Source organism: Misgurnus anguillicaudatus, chromosome 2 (genome assembly GCF_027580225.2).
Source record: "Misgurnus anguillicaudatus chromosome 2, ASM2758022v2, whole genome shotgun sequence".
Taxonomy (NCBI): Eukaryota; Metazoa; Chordata; class Actinopteri; order Cypriniformes; family Cobitidae; genus Misgurnus; species Misgurnus anguillicaudatus.
The window spans coordinates 6,667,593-6,679,077 of record NC_073338.2 but is presented as its reverse complement, the minus strand read 5'-3'; the positions used below and the strand labels follow the sequence as shown (position 1 = coordinate 6,679,077).

The window sequence follows — 11,485 nt, the reverse complement described above, 5'->3', positions numbered from 1 at the left end:
AAAAAGCAATTTTGAATCTTCAAAAGTGTCAGGAGGGGATTCAGCCTCACTATACCCTGTAAACAATGCATCAACATTCACAAGTGCACTCATGATTCTGAAATGTTAGATTATTTTATTTACCATAAAATAACCTAAAATTATGACTGAAAGTAATACAAATTTAAATAAATAAATCAAAATTTGTAATAGAATTAGCTTTTTAAAATCTGAAAATGCCAGAAATGAAATCAGCATCCTCTAAAACCTCTAAAACCACTCACATATTGTAGAAATTGGCCATTTAGTGCAAAATATGTGGTCAAAATGGATGATTAAGCTTATATTGCAAATTATGCAAATTATGCAAATTGCTCAACATATGCGGGTTGGCATCTGGTGGTTTCTGTGTGCTGGGGACCCGTGCTTCGCGTTTCTGCAATCGGGCTTTGGTGTGCTCAACATTTCCGGGTTCACCTAGTTGGCTACTAGACTATAAGGACTAAGTGCTAGTGTTCATAATGTAAATTCAACTAACAACACAATGTAAAGATTTCATTGACAGACTTTGATGCAAAATGTAGCCCTTTTTTATACAGAAATTTGCTGTTGGTGTATAAGCCTAGGACAACACGCTCGCCAGATTGTTTTGTTTAAACAGCCCTATGTTGTTAAAAATTACTGTTTACAGGTATACAGCCACCAGGAATGAATGGGGCTAGGCTAAATCCTAACACATTCACAACGCGATGTACAAAGATTAAGTGCATGCATTGAAAAAAGTAGTGATGCACTGATGTATCGGCCGTCGATATTTATCGGCCGATTTTTGATGAATTTGAAACCATCGGCATATCGGCAATAGCACGAGAAAGGCAGATATCGATTGTTTATTAATTAACTGCAAAAATTGCATTATATGTAAAAATATGAGTTAATGTTGTTTATCAAATAAAAGCTGAATAGCAAAAACCATCTTTGAAGGTTGTCATGCTGTCTTATTATATTTGTTTTAGCTTAATTTGTGCCTCTCTTATTATGTTGGTCAGTTGAATGTGTATTAGATCCAATCCATGTTCAGTAAAAATAATTTGATGCAGAAATAAACTAGCTAATAGACCAACTGTATAGTATTGTATACAAGTGTTTAATATCGGTATCGGCCAGAAGTTGTCTCTTTAAATCGGTATCGGCCCAAACAAATCCTATCGGTGCATTCCTAGAAAAAAGATAGGTATGTATTAATTAGTCTAAGTTGAGGTAAGAACGTGGTAAAATATTGAAAAAAGGTGGGTCTCCTTTAACATTACTCTCGCATCAGCTGTTGTGCAAACAGTATCATTTACCCACGTCACGAATGACTGCCTGCACAAGCGCGCACCACAGCCACCGTAATGAAGTTACTCAGGGTAACGTTAGCTCAGAATTCGAGTAGTAGCCGTATATCTCGGAACTCAGGGTAGAGCACCCGGGTAACCATAAGCCTAGCTAACAATGGTCCTGCTAAATTAGCTAACATTAGTCATTTTGCATTACGTTTGTGCATTACTCGGCGTTGACTCGTTCCTAAAAATACAATATAAGCGGTAGCTAACGCTAATTTAAATCAAGCAAAGAAATAGTTGTTGTTTTTGCTCCAAAAAAGTTGACTTACCTTGAATAAGATGTTTCCTTCACGTTAAAAGTGTCCATCAGACTCGCGTGGTAGCCAGGTGTGTCTCTCATCCAAAGGACCGCGCTGTCTTCAAGATTCTGAAGTGCTAAGATTCCGATTGGCCCAGAGAAATGTCAATATAAGAATTATCCAATAATGTTTGGCAATTCTAGCCCGCATGGCATTCAGATAAAGGGCAGGCTCGCGACCCCCCCCCACCACCTCAAAAAAAAAACCTCTCCGGTTCTACGAGATTCACGTGAATGACCCAATTGACCAAGAAAACGGCGATTGTCGCCGAAAAGCGACAAGTTTGCAGGTCTGAAAATGTTACCATATCATACATGCAATCATTAATATGTTAATAACGGTGATTATAGTTTCATAAGAGAAAAAATTTACAAAAATGAATTTTCTTATTCTCTATTTTAGTGGCTGCAATGAGCCTGTTTTGTAGAACACATCTTTTCAAAACGTGGTTGTAGGCCTGATACTGACACTCTCAAGTCATGCTCAATGTGTCATGGTCCTGTCAGACATCCGTGCTAGATGTAGGTCTGAGTGCATCTGACAGGACCGTGGCAGTATCATGTTCTGTGTGGGGACATGTGGGATCACATTCTGTGTGTGGCTGCCACATGTTCCCGGTGTCTTGTTGCTGTCGTGATCTTGCCAGACCTTAGTGTAGATCAGGTCTATGTTCTGTGGGTAAGGTCAGGGCAGCAGTGTGTGTATGTGGGAACACGTGTGTTCACATCATATCTGTGTGACACGTGTTCCCAGTGTTTTGTGGCTGTCATGGTCTTGCCTGACCTTGGTTATTATCCAGAGGGCAGGACCAGGGCAGCATTGTTTTATGTGGGAATACGTGTTGTTTCACATCATGTATGTGTAACACGTGTTCCCAGTGTCTTGTCACTTTTACCCTACTCCCTTATGTAATCATGTCTTAAGTGATTAATTATGTTCACCTGTTCCCCATTGATGTGCTGTCTATATAATGCCCTTGTGTTCTCTGTGTGGTGTGCGTGCGTTGTTTGATGTTTGTGAAATCCAAGTTTTATGGTTCCCGTTTATCTGTTCCAGTTATTTGTGTTTCATCACATTGTTTTGTTCCTTTCCGTTTTACCCCCTCGTGGGTGTTTCAGTTTTTGTAAATAAATCTTTGTTATATTTTCTTACATCTTGCGTTTGGGTTCATCTATTATTATTTTCTATTATCCGGTTATACCAACCGTGACACAATGTTAAGATTAGATCTGTATTCTGTTTTCAGCGAAGCAACAGCTGAAAATCCTATCTCACAAAGATGTAGCAAAGGAAAGCTCCCCTCACGCACCCAAACATACCGCAATATACTCGAATTTATATCGCAATACATCAGAAAATATATATCAATGTATCAGAAACGTCCTCATATATATTTAAAAATATATAGCAAATAGGGCTGTCAATAGATTAAAATATTTAATCGCAGTTAATCGCATGATTTCATGAGTTAACTCGCGATTAATCGCAAATTAATCGCACATTTTTATCTGTTCTAAATTTACCTAAATGTAACACTTTTTAAGTTTTTAATGCTCTAATCAGCATGAATTTGGATAATATATATGCTATATGCAAATGTATGTCTACAACAGCCTGTTTACATTTTTTAACAGAACCATCAGCCATAGTTTTATAAATGTTTTTGCCTTTAGAAGACCTTGTTCTTTCTCCATTTCTGTTTGCTGCTGCATCATTTGTGACCTGTGCTGGCAAATTGAGTTGGGATGAGCAAATTTTCAAAAATGTGTCATTTATATTTTAACATTCTCTATTAAAAAACTTCAAAACAATTGGAACAATTGTTGGAATCTGACAAAGCATGACAGAACTATACCTGTTAATGCAGAGCAAAAACAATATTAATATACATATATGTTTATCTTTTAATGTTTAATTTTTACATTGAGACAGACCACTTTAAGACTGTAGGATAATGTTAGGGTTTAATATAAATGACACAACAGATACTTTTCCTTAACAGTTAACCAAACATTCACTTCAGATATAACAGATTATAGGTCATACCTGCGTGAATTCTTGTCAAAACAGATATTTTTAAACCTGTAATTTTGTGTTAGATGTCTATATATATCGAGCCCAGTCTCCTGAAGATGCGTATAAATAGCACGTGTCTCGCACTCGCGCGTTTGTGTGCATGCGCTTCAGACGTCTTTTGAGCCTTGTCACTCTTAATAACTCTTTTAACATCAATCAGATCCCGAACTTTATCTCTCTTAATAATTATTTTAACATCAAGAAAGTCCTGCGGTCTATTTTCTATAATTTCTGAATGCTTTTTAAAACGAAACTAAAAAGTGAAAGAAGACGCATCTTTGCTTTATATGGATTTGGGACGGTACACCTCACAGAAAACGTGCAGATAAAGAAAACTGCACGTGCAGAAAACGTGCATTTTAGATGTTTGATGACCATTTAGAGCATTGGATTCGCTAGACGAGAGCTTAATGTTCTTATTTTTATGAAAAGCTCCGACTCATCTAGACAGCGCCCGTCACTTGCTGCGTCTCAATTCATCCAGCTGTGGGTCAAACAGAAATTGCGTGTTGCATTAATCGCGCGTTAATAAAATTAGTGCCGTTAAAATGAATTTGCGTTAACGCGTTATTAACGCGTTTATTTTGACAGCCCTAATAGCAAAATATGGATGGACAACTTATCAGTGGCAGCTTGTGACTGCTCATCCGAGGGGCGCTAAGTGTGGTCAAAGTGTGGGATGTTGCCAAGACATGTGGACCCTTTAATGCTCCTCACAGATTGTGTGGTACGCACAGCCTCCCTTGCATCATTTAGGGTTGATGTATGATCCCTTTTTGGAACTTCTTTGTATGGATAAACCCTAACAGCTCCATTTCCCTTTGGAAATATGTAGCAGAGGCTGAAGCAGAGGCTGCACCCATATTGACCATTAAATTGGGTCATGTTTTGCAGAATGGGCCTGGCAACTGAATCACACATCATAACACCTGCTATCACTCTACAATGATTCACAGTGTTGTTGCTGTGTAACTTGAAGCCAACAGTTGACAATGACCGACACTCTTTTATGAATGGTTTTAAAAATATATTAATATTTGGCTTTTTAGTGCCAAACCAGAGGCCAAAAAGTAAAACATTCTCTTTACGGACATGATAAGGAAGCTCGTTTACCATCTCTTGTAATGATCAAATTCCATACTGGGATGACTTAAATACTGGAACTCCATTACAATTTAATGTTAATGTGTCTGAGAAAATCAAAATATGCACCTCAGCTCTTAGAACTACATGGAGTAAACATAAACAAAGTAAGTGTGTTTATGCACCTACTGCCTTTTGATGGTGAGAAGTAGACTAAACAAAAAACAATGCAAGTGAATTTGAACACCTGCATGCCATTCTGCTGGTCATTTGATGCTGAGAAGAGCAGCAAGCAACATGAGAAAGCGCTTTACTTCTACCGAAGCTTTAGAAATGATTATGCAGCCTGACCCCTCTAGTGAGCTCCAGGATGTATTGTCTTCTCCCTCTGACACCACAGACTCGGGAGAATCAGATCATGATCTTGTTGTGGCACCCTCATCATCCTCTCCAGCTTCCACTTAGGCCGAGGAGGATTCAGAGGATCCTGGATCTGAGTGGATTGGGAGGCACGGGGAAGTGTGGTTTTCTACCAATGCGGAGACAACTCACTTTCATCAGCCTGCCAGAAGTGTGACTCCAGGGCCGACACGTTATGCCATCGCAAGGGTGCAGAATGTGGATTCTGTGTTCAATCTTTTTTTTACGGAGGAGATGATTGACCTCATTGTCCGCATGACCAACCTCTATGGGCACCGCACAATGAGAAACTGGACCACAATGGACTCCACAGATCTTCGTGCCTACATTGGGCTACTGATTTTGGCCGGTGTCTACAGGTCCAGAGGGGAGTCGACACTTTGCCTATGGGATGATCGCAGTGGTCGTGCAATTTTCAGAGCCACCATGTCCCTCTCAAGATTCCAAGAAATCAGCAGAGCTCTGCGTTTTGATGACAAGCTACAGAGACCAGCTCGTCATAGAGAGGATAAGTTTGCCCCCATCAGATCCCTGTGGGAAATGTGGACACATCGTCTTCCCCTCCTATTCAACCCTGGCAGAGATGTCACAGTGGATGAGCAGCTTGTGCCATTCAGAAGGCGATGCAGCTTTCCGCAGTACATGCCAAAAAAAAACAGCCAAATATGGACTAAAAATTTGGGTGACCGCTGATGCTGCCACATCATATGCCTGGAAATGTGACATTTACCTGGGTAAGACAGGTGATGCTACAGAGGTGGGTCAGGGAAAGCGTGTTGTCATGGAGATGACAGAAGGACTCCAGGACGTCACTCTCACTTGTGACAACTTTTTTACCTCCTACTCACTTGCTCAGGAGCTTCTGCAGAAAAAAATTGCCTTGGTCGGGACGATAAGGAAAAATAAACCAGAGCTGCTACCCAACCTGGTGCAAGTTAAAGGACGACCTGCCCTCTCCTCCGTCTTCGCGTTTACAAAGAACACCACGGCTGTGAGTTACATTCCGAAACGGGGGAGAAATGTGATCCTCATCAGCACAAGGCATCGCAAAGCAGTTGTGACAGAGGGACCAAAAAAGAAGCCAGAGATAATCACAGACTACAATCGCTGCAAGGGAGGTGTCGACAATCTAGACAAGGTATGTGCCATAACACATTTGTTACTACATGCATTTTATTCCTTTTTATTTTTTACTGAATTCATGTGTTTGTTGTAGGTTGTTGGCACTTACAGCTGCAGAAGGAGGACCAATCAATGGCCACAGACAATATTTTTCAATATGGTGGACGTCTCGGCATATAATGCATTTGTCATCTTCACAGCTGTGGATCCCTCCTGGAACCAGGCAAAGCTGTTTAGGAGAAGGCTTTCCTAGAAGAGCTGGGAAATTCTCTGGTCTCTGCAGCAATATTGAGGAGAGAGCGTCTCCCTCGCACACCAGTTGCTGCTGCACTGGTGAGAGAGATCCAATCTCCTGCATCTGTCCCCCCAGACACAAATTTAGAGACACCAGCAGGCACCAGCAGCTCAGGAGTGAAGAGGGGGACATGCAAGTGGTGCACAGAACAAAAAAGAAGAACAGTCAACACTTGCATCCGTTGTGGTGGACACACTTGCAGAGAGCACCATGTGATATGCTGCAAGTCCTGCTGGAAAGACTGAACACACACGTGCACACATGCATGCTAAAAGTTACTTTGACTGTTTAGTTCTCCATCCAACTATTGCTTCATTGTTCAGTTTATTTGAAGTTGTTTTTGAAGTTGTTTTGTGTTCATAATAAATTATGTTCATAAATCTGATGCAGAGAAGATGTTTACGGAAAATCTTTTTCACACACACGCACGCACAATAATATGTTTTTATCATGGAGTTATACTCCATGTAACTCAATGTACAAGCCAGAAATTTAGCTTTGTTTTTGCATAGGCCTGCTATAGGGTTAATAGTGCCACATGGTGATCAACAGTAAAAATGACAAATTTGACCTCTTAGCAAAAGGAAAAAGCACCAACATTCAAAAATTCATGATAATAAGGGGTCATTGCTCTGCTATCAAAAAATTTGGTTATAATGGAAGTCAATGGGGCAAAAACAGCCACTAACAATAAATGAGGGAGAAAAAATGTAAAACTGATGCTACACAAAAACTAAAAATGCTTCAATGCCAATGTTTTTACCCATCTTTGACATGCCCAAGACTGTGAAAAAGGTTTTTAAAAAATCCAGCCTACAATCACTTTTTATATTGAAAACTGTCAATTTGTGTGTGTTTTTTCCCCAAAATCAGTCACACCACTTATAAACTTGGCAATTAAAGAGTTAAAATCATGGAATTTTTGTGAAGATTTGGTAGTTTTGATCAGGACTGAGGTTGATTAACAGATTTATGTAAAAAAATTTGGAAAAAATATTCATCTGATACATTTTTACAGCCGTCTAATTTAGTGAATGTTTTCATCCACTAACAACACGAAAGGGTAGTAAATTTGCCCACGGTATATCGTTAACTTGTTGAAGTTGAAGTGGCTGGCATTCTCATGGAGATGAATTGGGGCATGTAAATTGTATACAGGAAAGGTCTTGCCCTACAGGTCTGCATAGCACAGGACAAAATGTTTGATTAGTTCCTGAGAATGTTAACCCCCAGGGGTCCAAAAACGCGGGGACGCGTTTTGACGTGTTTTCTCCTTATCATAGCAGAATCAACTTAAAATACTCCATCATTAATAATCAAACACTTACGTGTTTGACATCATTTGAAACTCTGAAGGGTCCTCTTAAATTAGTGTACATTCACAATAACAACAGATCTTTGTGTTTTTGTCAAATAAAGAAAATAAACAGGGTGCTCATTTAGATATTTCTGTCTACGCCAGCTGTCTCTCAAATCACGTTACAAAAATTAGTTGAAACTCCGCGAATACTCGTCACACAAACATAATACACATATCCAAAGAAAGCCTGAAATGTCTACTTTCAAACAAGCTAATTATTATCAAAAACAAATATTTCCTGTTTATATAATCGGCATTGAAGTAAAGAGAGTACCGTTTTTCCTAGCTGAGCTCATTATCTCTAATGCGGTCACGCCCACACGCTGTTGACATGGTAATGAAGAGACGAGCTGTTCAAACCAGCAGAGCAAAGCGTAATGTTTGATAAGATTTAAAGACTTTAGCGCATGTTTGGATTATAAACTTTATACACACACGTGAGGAATATCTTCATTTATGTCTGGACATTGAGGAAGAGAAGCGTTTATCTTTAACGTTACCTAAGAAGAAGAACAATGGAAGACGCAATGGAGGCGGATATATTCCTGAAGAAACTGTAAGTCATTTGTCTTCATTTATATTTGCTATCATGTAATATGTTATGGCTTGTGCAGTTCAGCCTACATAAGCAACCTCAACAGACTGCACGCCTCGGATTGAAAAACGTTCGCATTGTTTACAAACGAGTAACTTACGCGTGATCACGTAACGTTAATGGCGGATTTCATTGTTTGTTGTACAGTGTTAGACACAGTTATTCACTTTCGTATCCTTCATGGCAACTTTGTGTAATGCTGCACTGCTGTGTCTTTTAAGTGTGTGCTGTAAGATTTCATGTTTACATGCTTATTTACAAACGAGTACGCGTGATCACGTAATGGCGGATTTCATTGTTACATGCTGTACAGTAGACACTTTCGTATCCTTCATGGCAACTTTGAGTAATGCTGCACTGGGGGGGTCTGCTGTAACATGATATTGTTTACATGCAACGCATTCCATACATTGCGTTTTACACGCGACACTGTTTTATTATGAGCTCCGCGTTGTTTACACGGAGACTCGCCTTTTTTTTTAATTATAAATTTACCTTGGCCAGTCTACCTAGGTGTGTGAAAGAGACAAATCACGTGACCAAATGGTGGCGCAGTGGTAGTGCGTTAGGCCGCCATGTGGTAGACCCGGGTTCGAAACCCGCCTAGGCCAAGTTTTTTTTATACAGTATATTGAGTTTAGGCGACCACCGTTACAAGTGCTATCATTTACCCATCAGTTATGTATGTAAGGGTATTTCTGTGGACAATTTATGCTAACAGCTGTTCATAACTCTCTTACAGGTCTGCATCCCTCTCATCAGTAAACTATGAAGTGGAAAAACATATTCACACTCTTTGGACATAAAGTTGTATGGTAACATGAGCCACATGAAGTTTACAGCTCTGTTGTTTATCAGTTTCTTATACAAGTTAAGTTTTTGAATAGGGTCCTACTGACCTTCATTTCTATTTTGATTATATTGTTAACTTCTTAATAAACCTCAAACAAACATGTTCATTTGTCCTCACATTCTTTACTGTAGTTCCCTCCTCCCTCATTATGCAGCTCATTATGCAGCTCATTATGCGAGCCTTTGTTTGCTAGCTGTCAATCAATCCTTCTCGCATACGGCCCCTCTAAACAAAAAGTGTCTTACAATTTCTAAATCAATATACTTGTTTATGTGAATGAGTAGGCAGGATGATTTTCACATCATTTTAAAGAAAAAACTCTAGACTACTAGATTCTGTTTAGGAAAGTCTTGTTAAAACATGTTTAGTATGAGTTTTGTGGACTTATATCAGTGACTTAAAATTTTAGCTTTTTAAAAAAACACGCATAAACCTTTTTCTCTCAAAAATACAAACATGTACATACATGTAGCTCATATAATATTTTAGCCCAGTTTGTGCTGAACACAGTGGTATGACACACTTGCCATTATTATGTTTTAAAGCAACTGAAAAAAGACCAAATGTAAGAGCATGTCAGAACCTCTGACAGTGTCCCAAAATGGTCGGACCCCAGAGGGTTAAAGATGGGCATTTCAAATCCGCTCATCTGACTCCAGCATTATCGACACACATACTTTCAAGGCCAAGAAATGTTGGTATTTTTTGGGGGACAACAGTTTCAAAACAGCAGGACCTGTGTACAGCAAAACACTACCTTAGTTCAGTGGCTTTCCACATATCAATTTTATGCAAACCTCGCGGTTGTCTAGCAAATTCAAAATTGCATCCTTTTGCTTCTCAGATAGACAACAGACCTTTGGGCCACGAGTCAAGTAAATTAACAGGCGCCTTACTACTCCCAAACAGATGACATGCATATAATCTAGGACAAAGGAGCTGATGCAAGGAATTCCTGCTGCAATGAAGGGGCTGATACCAGGTTGGTGGTTTCTGTACTCCACTCTGGAGAAACCGTCATCTGTTCAAGAAGTGCATTCCTGTTTATCGAAAACTATTCTACTCTCAACACGAGTACCTTTGATTAAACATATTTCACAACTCTCAAAGGCAGTATGACTCTTAATACATTTCAGATATGCCATTACTAGCACATCACATGTCAGAGCATCAATATTGACATTTTGACAGTGTCAGTCTGGCCTTTGAAAACAATTCCATTGTCCTTGAGATTCAGTCACAAAGTCTTTTAAATACTCCTCAAGAAGACTTGGCTTACTATGTCCACTAAACATGGCAACAATGAATGGATCAAAACGGCCACACTTCACCAGTACTGGCCAGAATTGGACACCACTACTTCTGAAAAGTGGGATGACATCAACGTTTACCCTGAGGTGCACATCATTACTCTCCATCTGACTTAAGTAACGACAAATACCCTTTTCTAAGCCATAGTACTTATACTGGCCAACACAATTAGGCTCTGTTGTGTTGTGCCGTGGTGTAGCAAGGGGTGTCCGGCAATCCACAGGCAATAGGTGCCCTTGCTTTTTTTTATATGGGCAATAGGTCATTAAGTGCTCTGTGTGTCAATCTGTGCTCCAAGGCCCACTGTCTCAGTTCGTCCTCAAAGCTGGCCACTTCAGCTTCATTTGGTTCCTAATCCAAGTCAGTAGAGCAAGAGTCCACATCAGTGTCAAAGTAAAAATCATCTGATGTCCCAAGGACACTAAGTTATTAAATTGTCTGGAGTCCTAGGCGCATTGTCACTGCTACAACTACTTGAAGTCCCAGGCAGTTTCTCTCGTCATCACTGTCAGAATAATGGAGCAGTTTATCTTGTTCTTTTTTCAAAGCCATATTTCAAAGACTCACTTAAGCTAATCTAACACTCAACATGAAGAAATGACAATTCTTCAAACAACAGCTGATGTTCCTGGGCCACATCGTCACTGAGAGAGGAGTATAGGTTGACCCAAAAAAACAAACAAATCTATTGCTGACTTTCCACCCCC

At 39.7% G+C, this 11,485-nt stretch overlaps 1 long non-coding RNA gene across 1 annotated transcript; it reads left to right on the top strand.

Moving 5' to 3' along the window:
• The first annotated feature begins 8,260 nt into the window (after nt 1-8,260).
• LOC129451153 (uncharacterized) lies at nt 8,261-9,569 on the top strand. The gene is made up of 2 exons (XR_012371540.1): nt 8,261-8,575; nt 9,357-9,569. It is a non-coding gene; the product is annotated as an uncharacterized lncRNA (long non-coding RNA).
• Nucleotides 9,570-11,485: the final 1,916 nt, after the last annotated feature.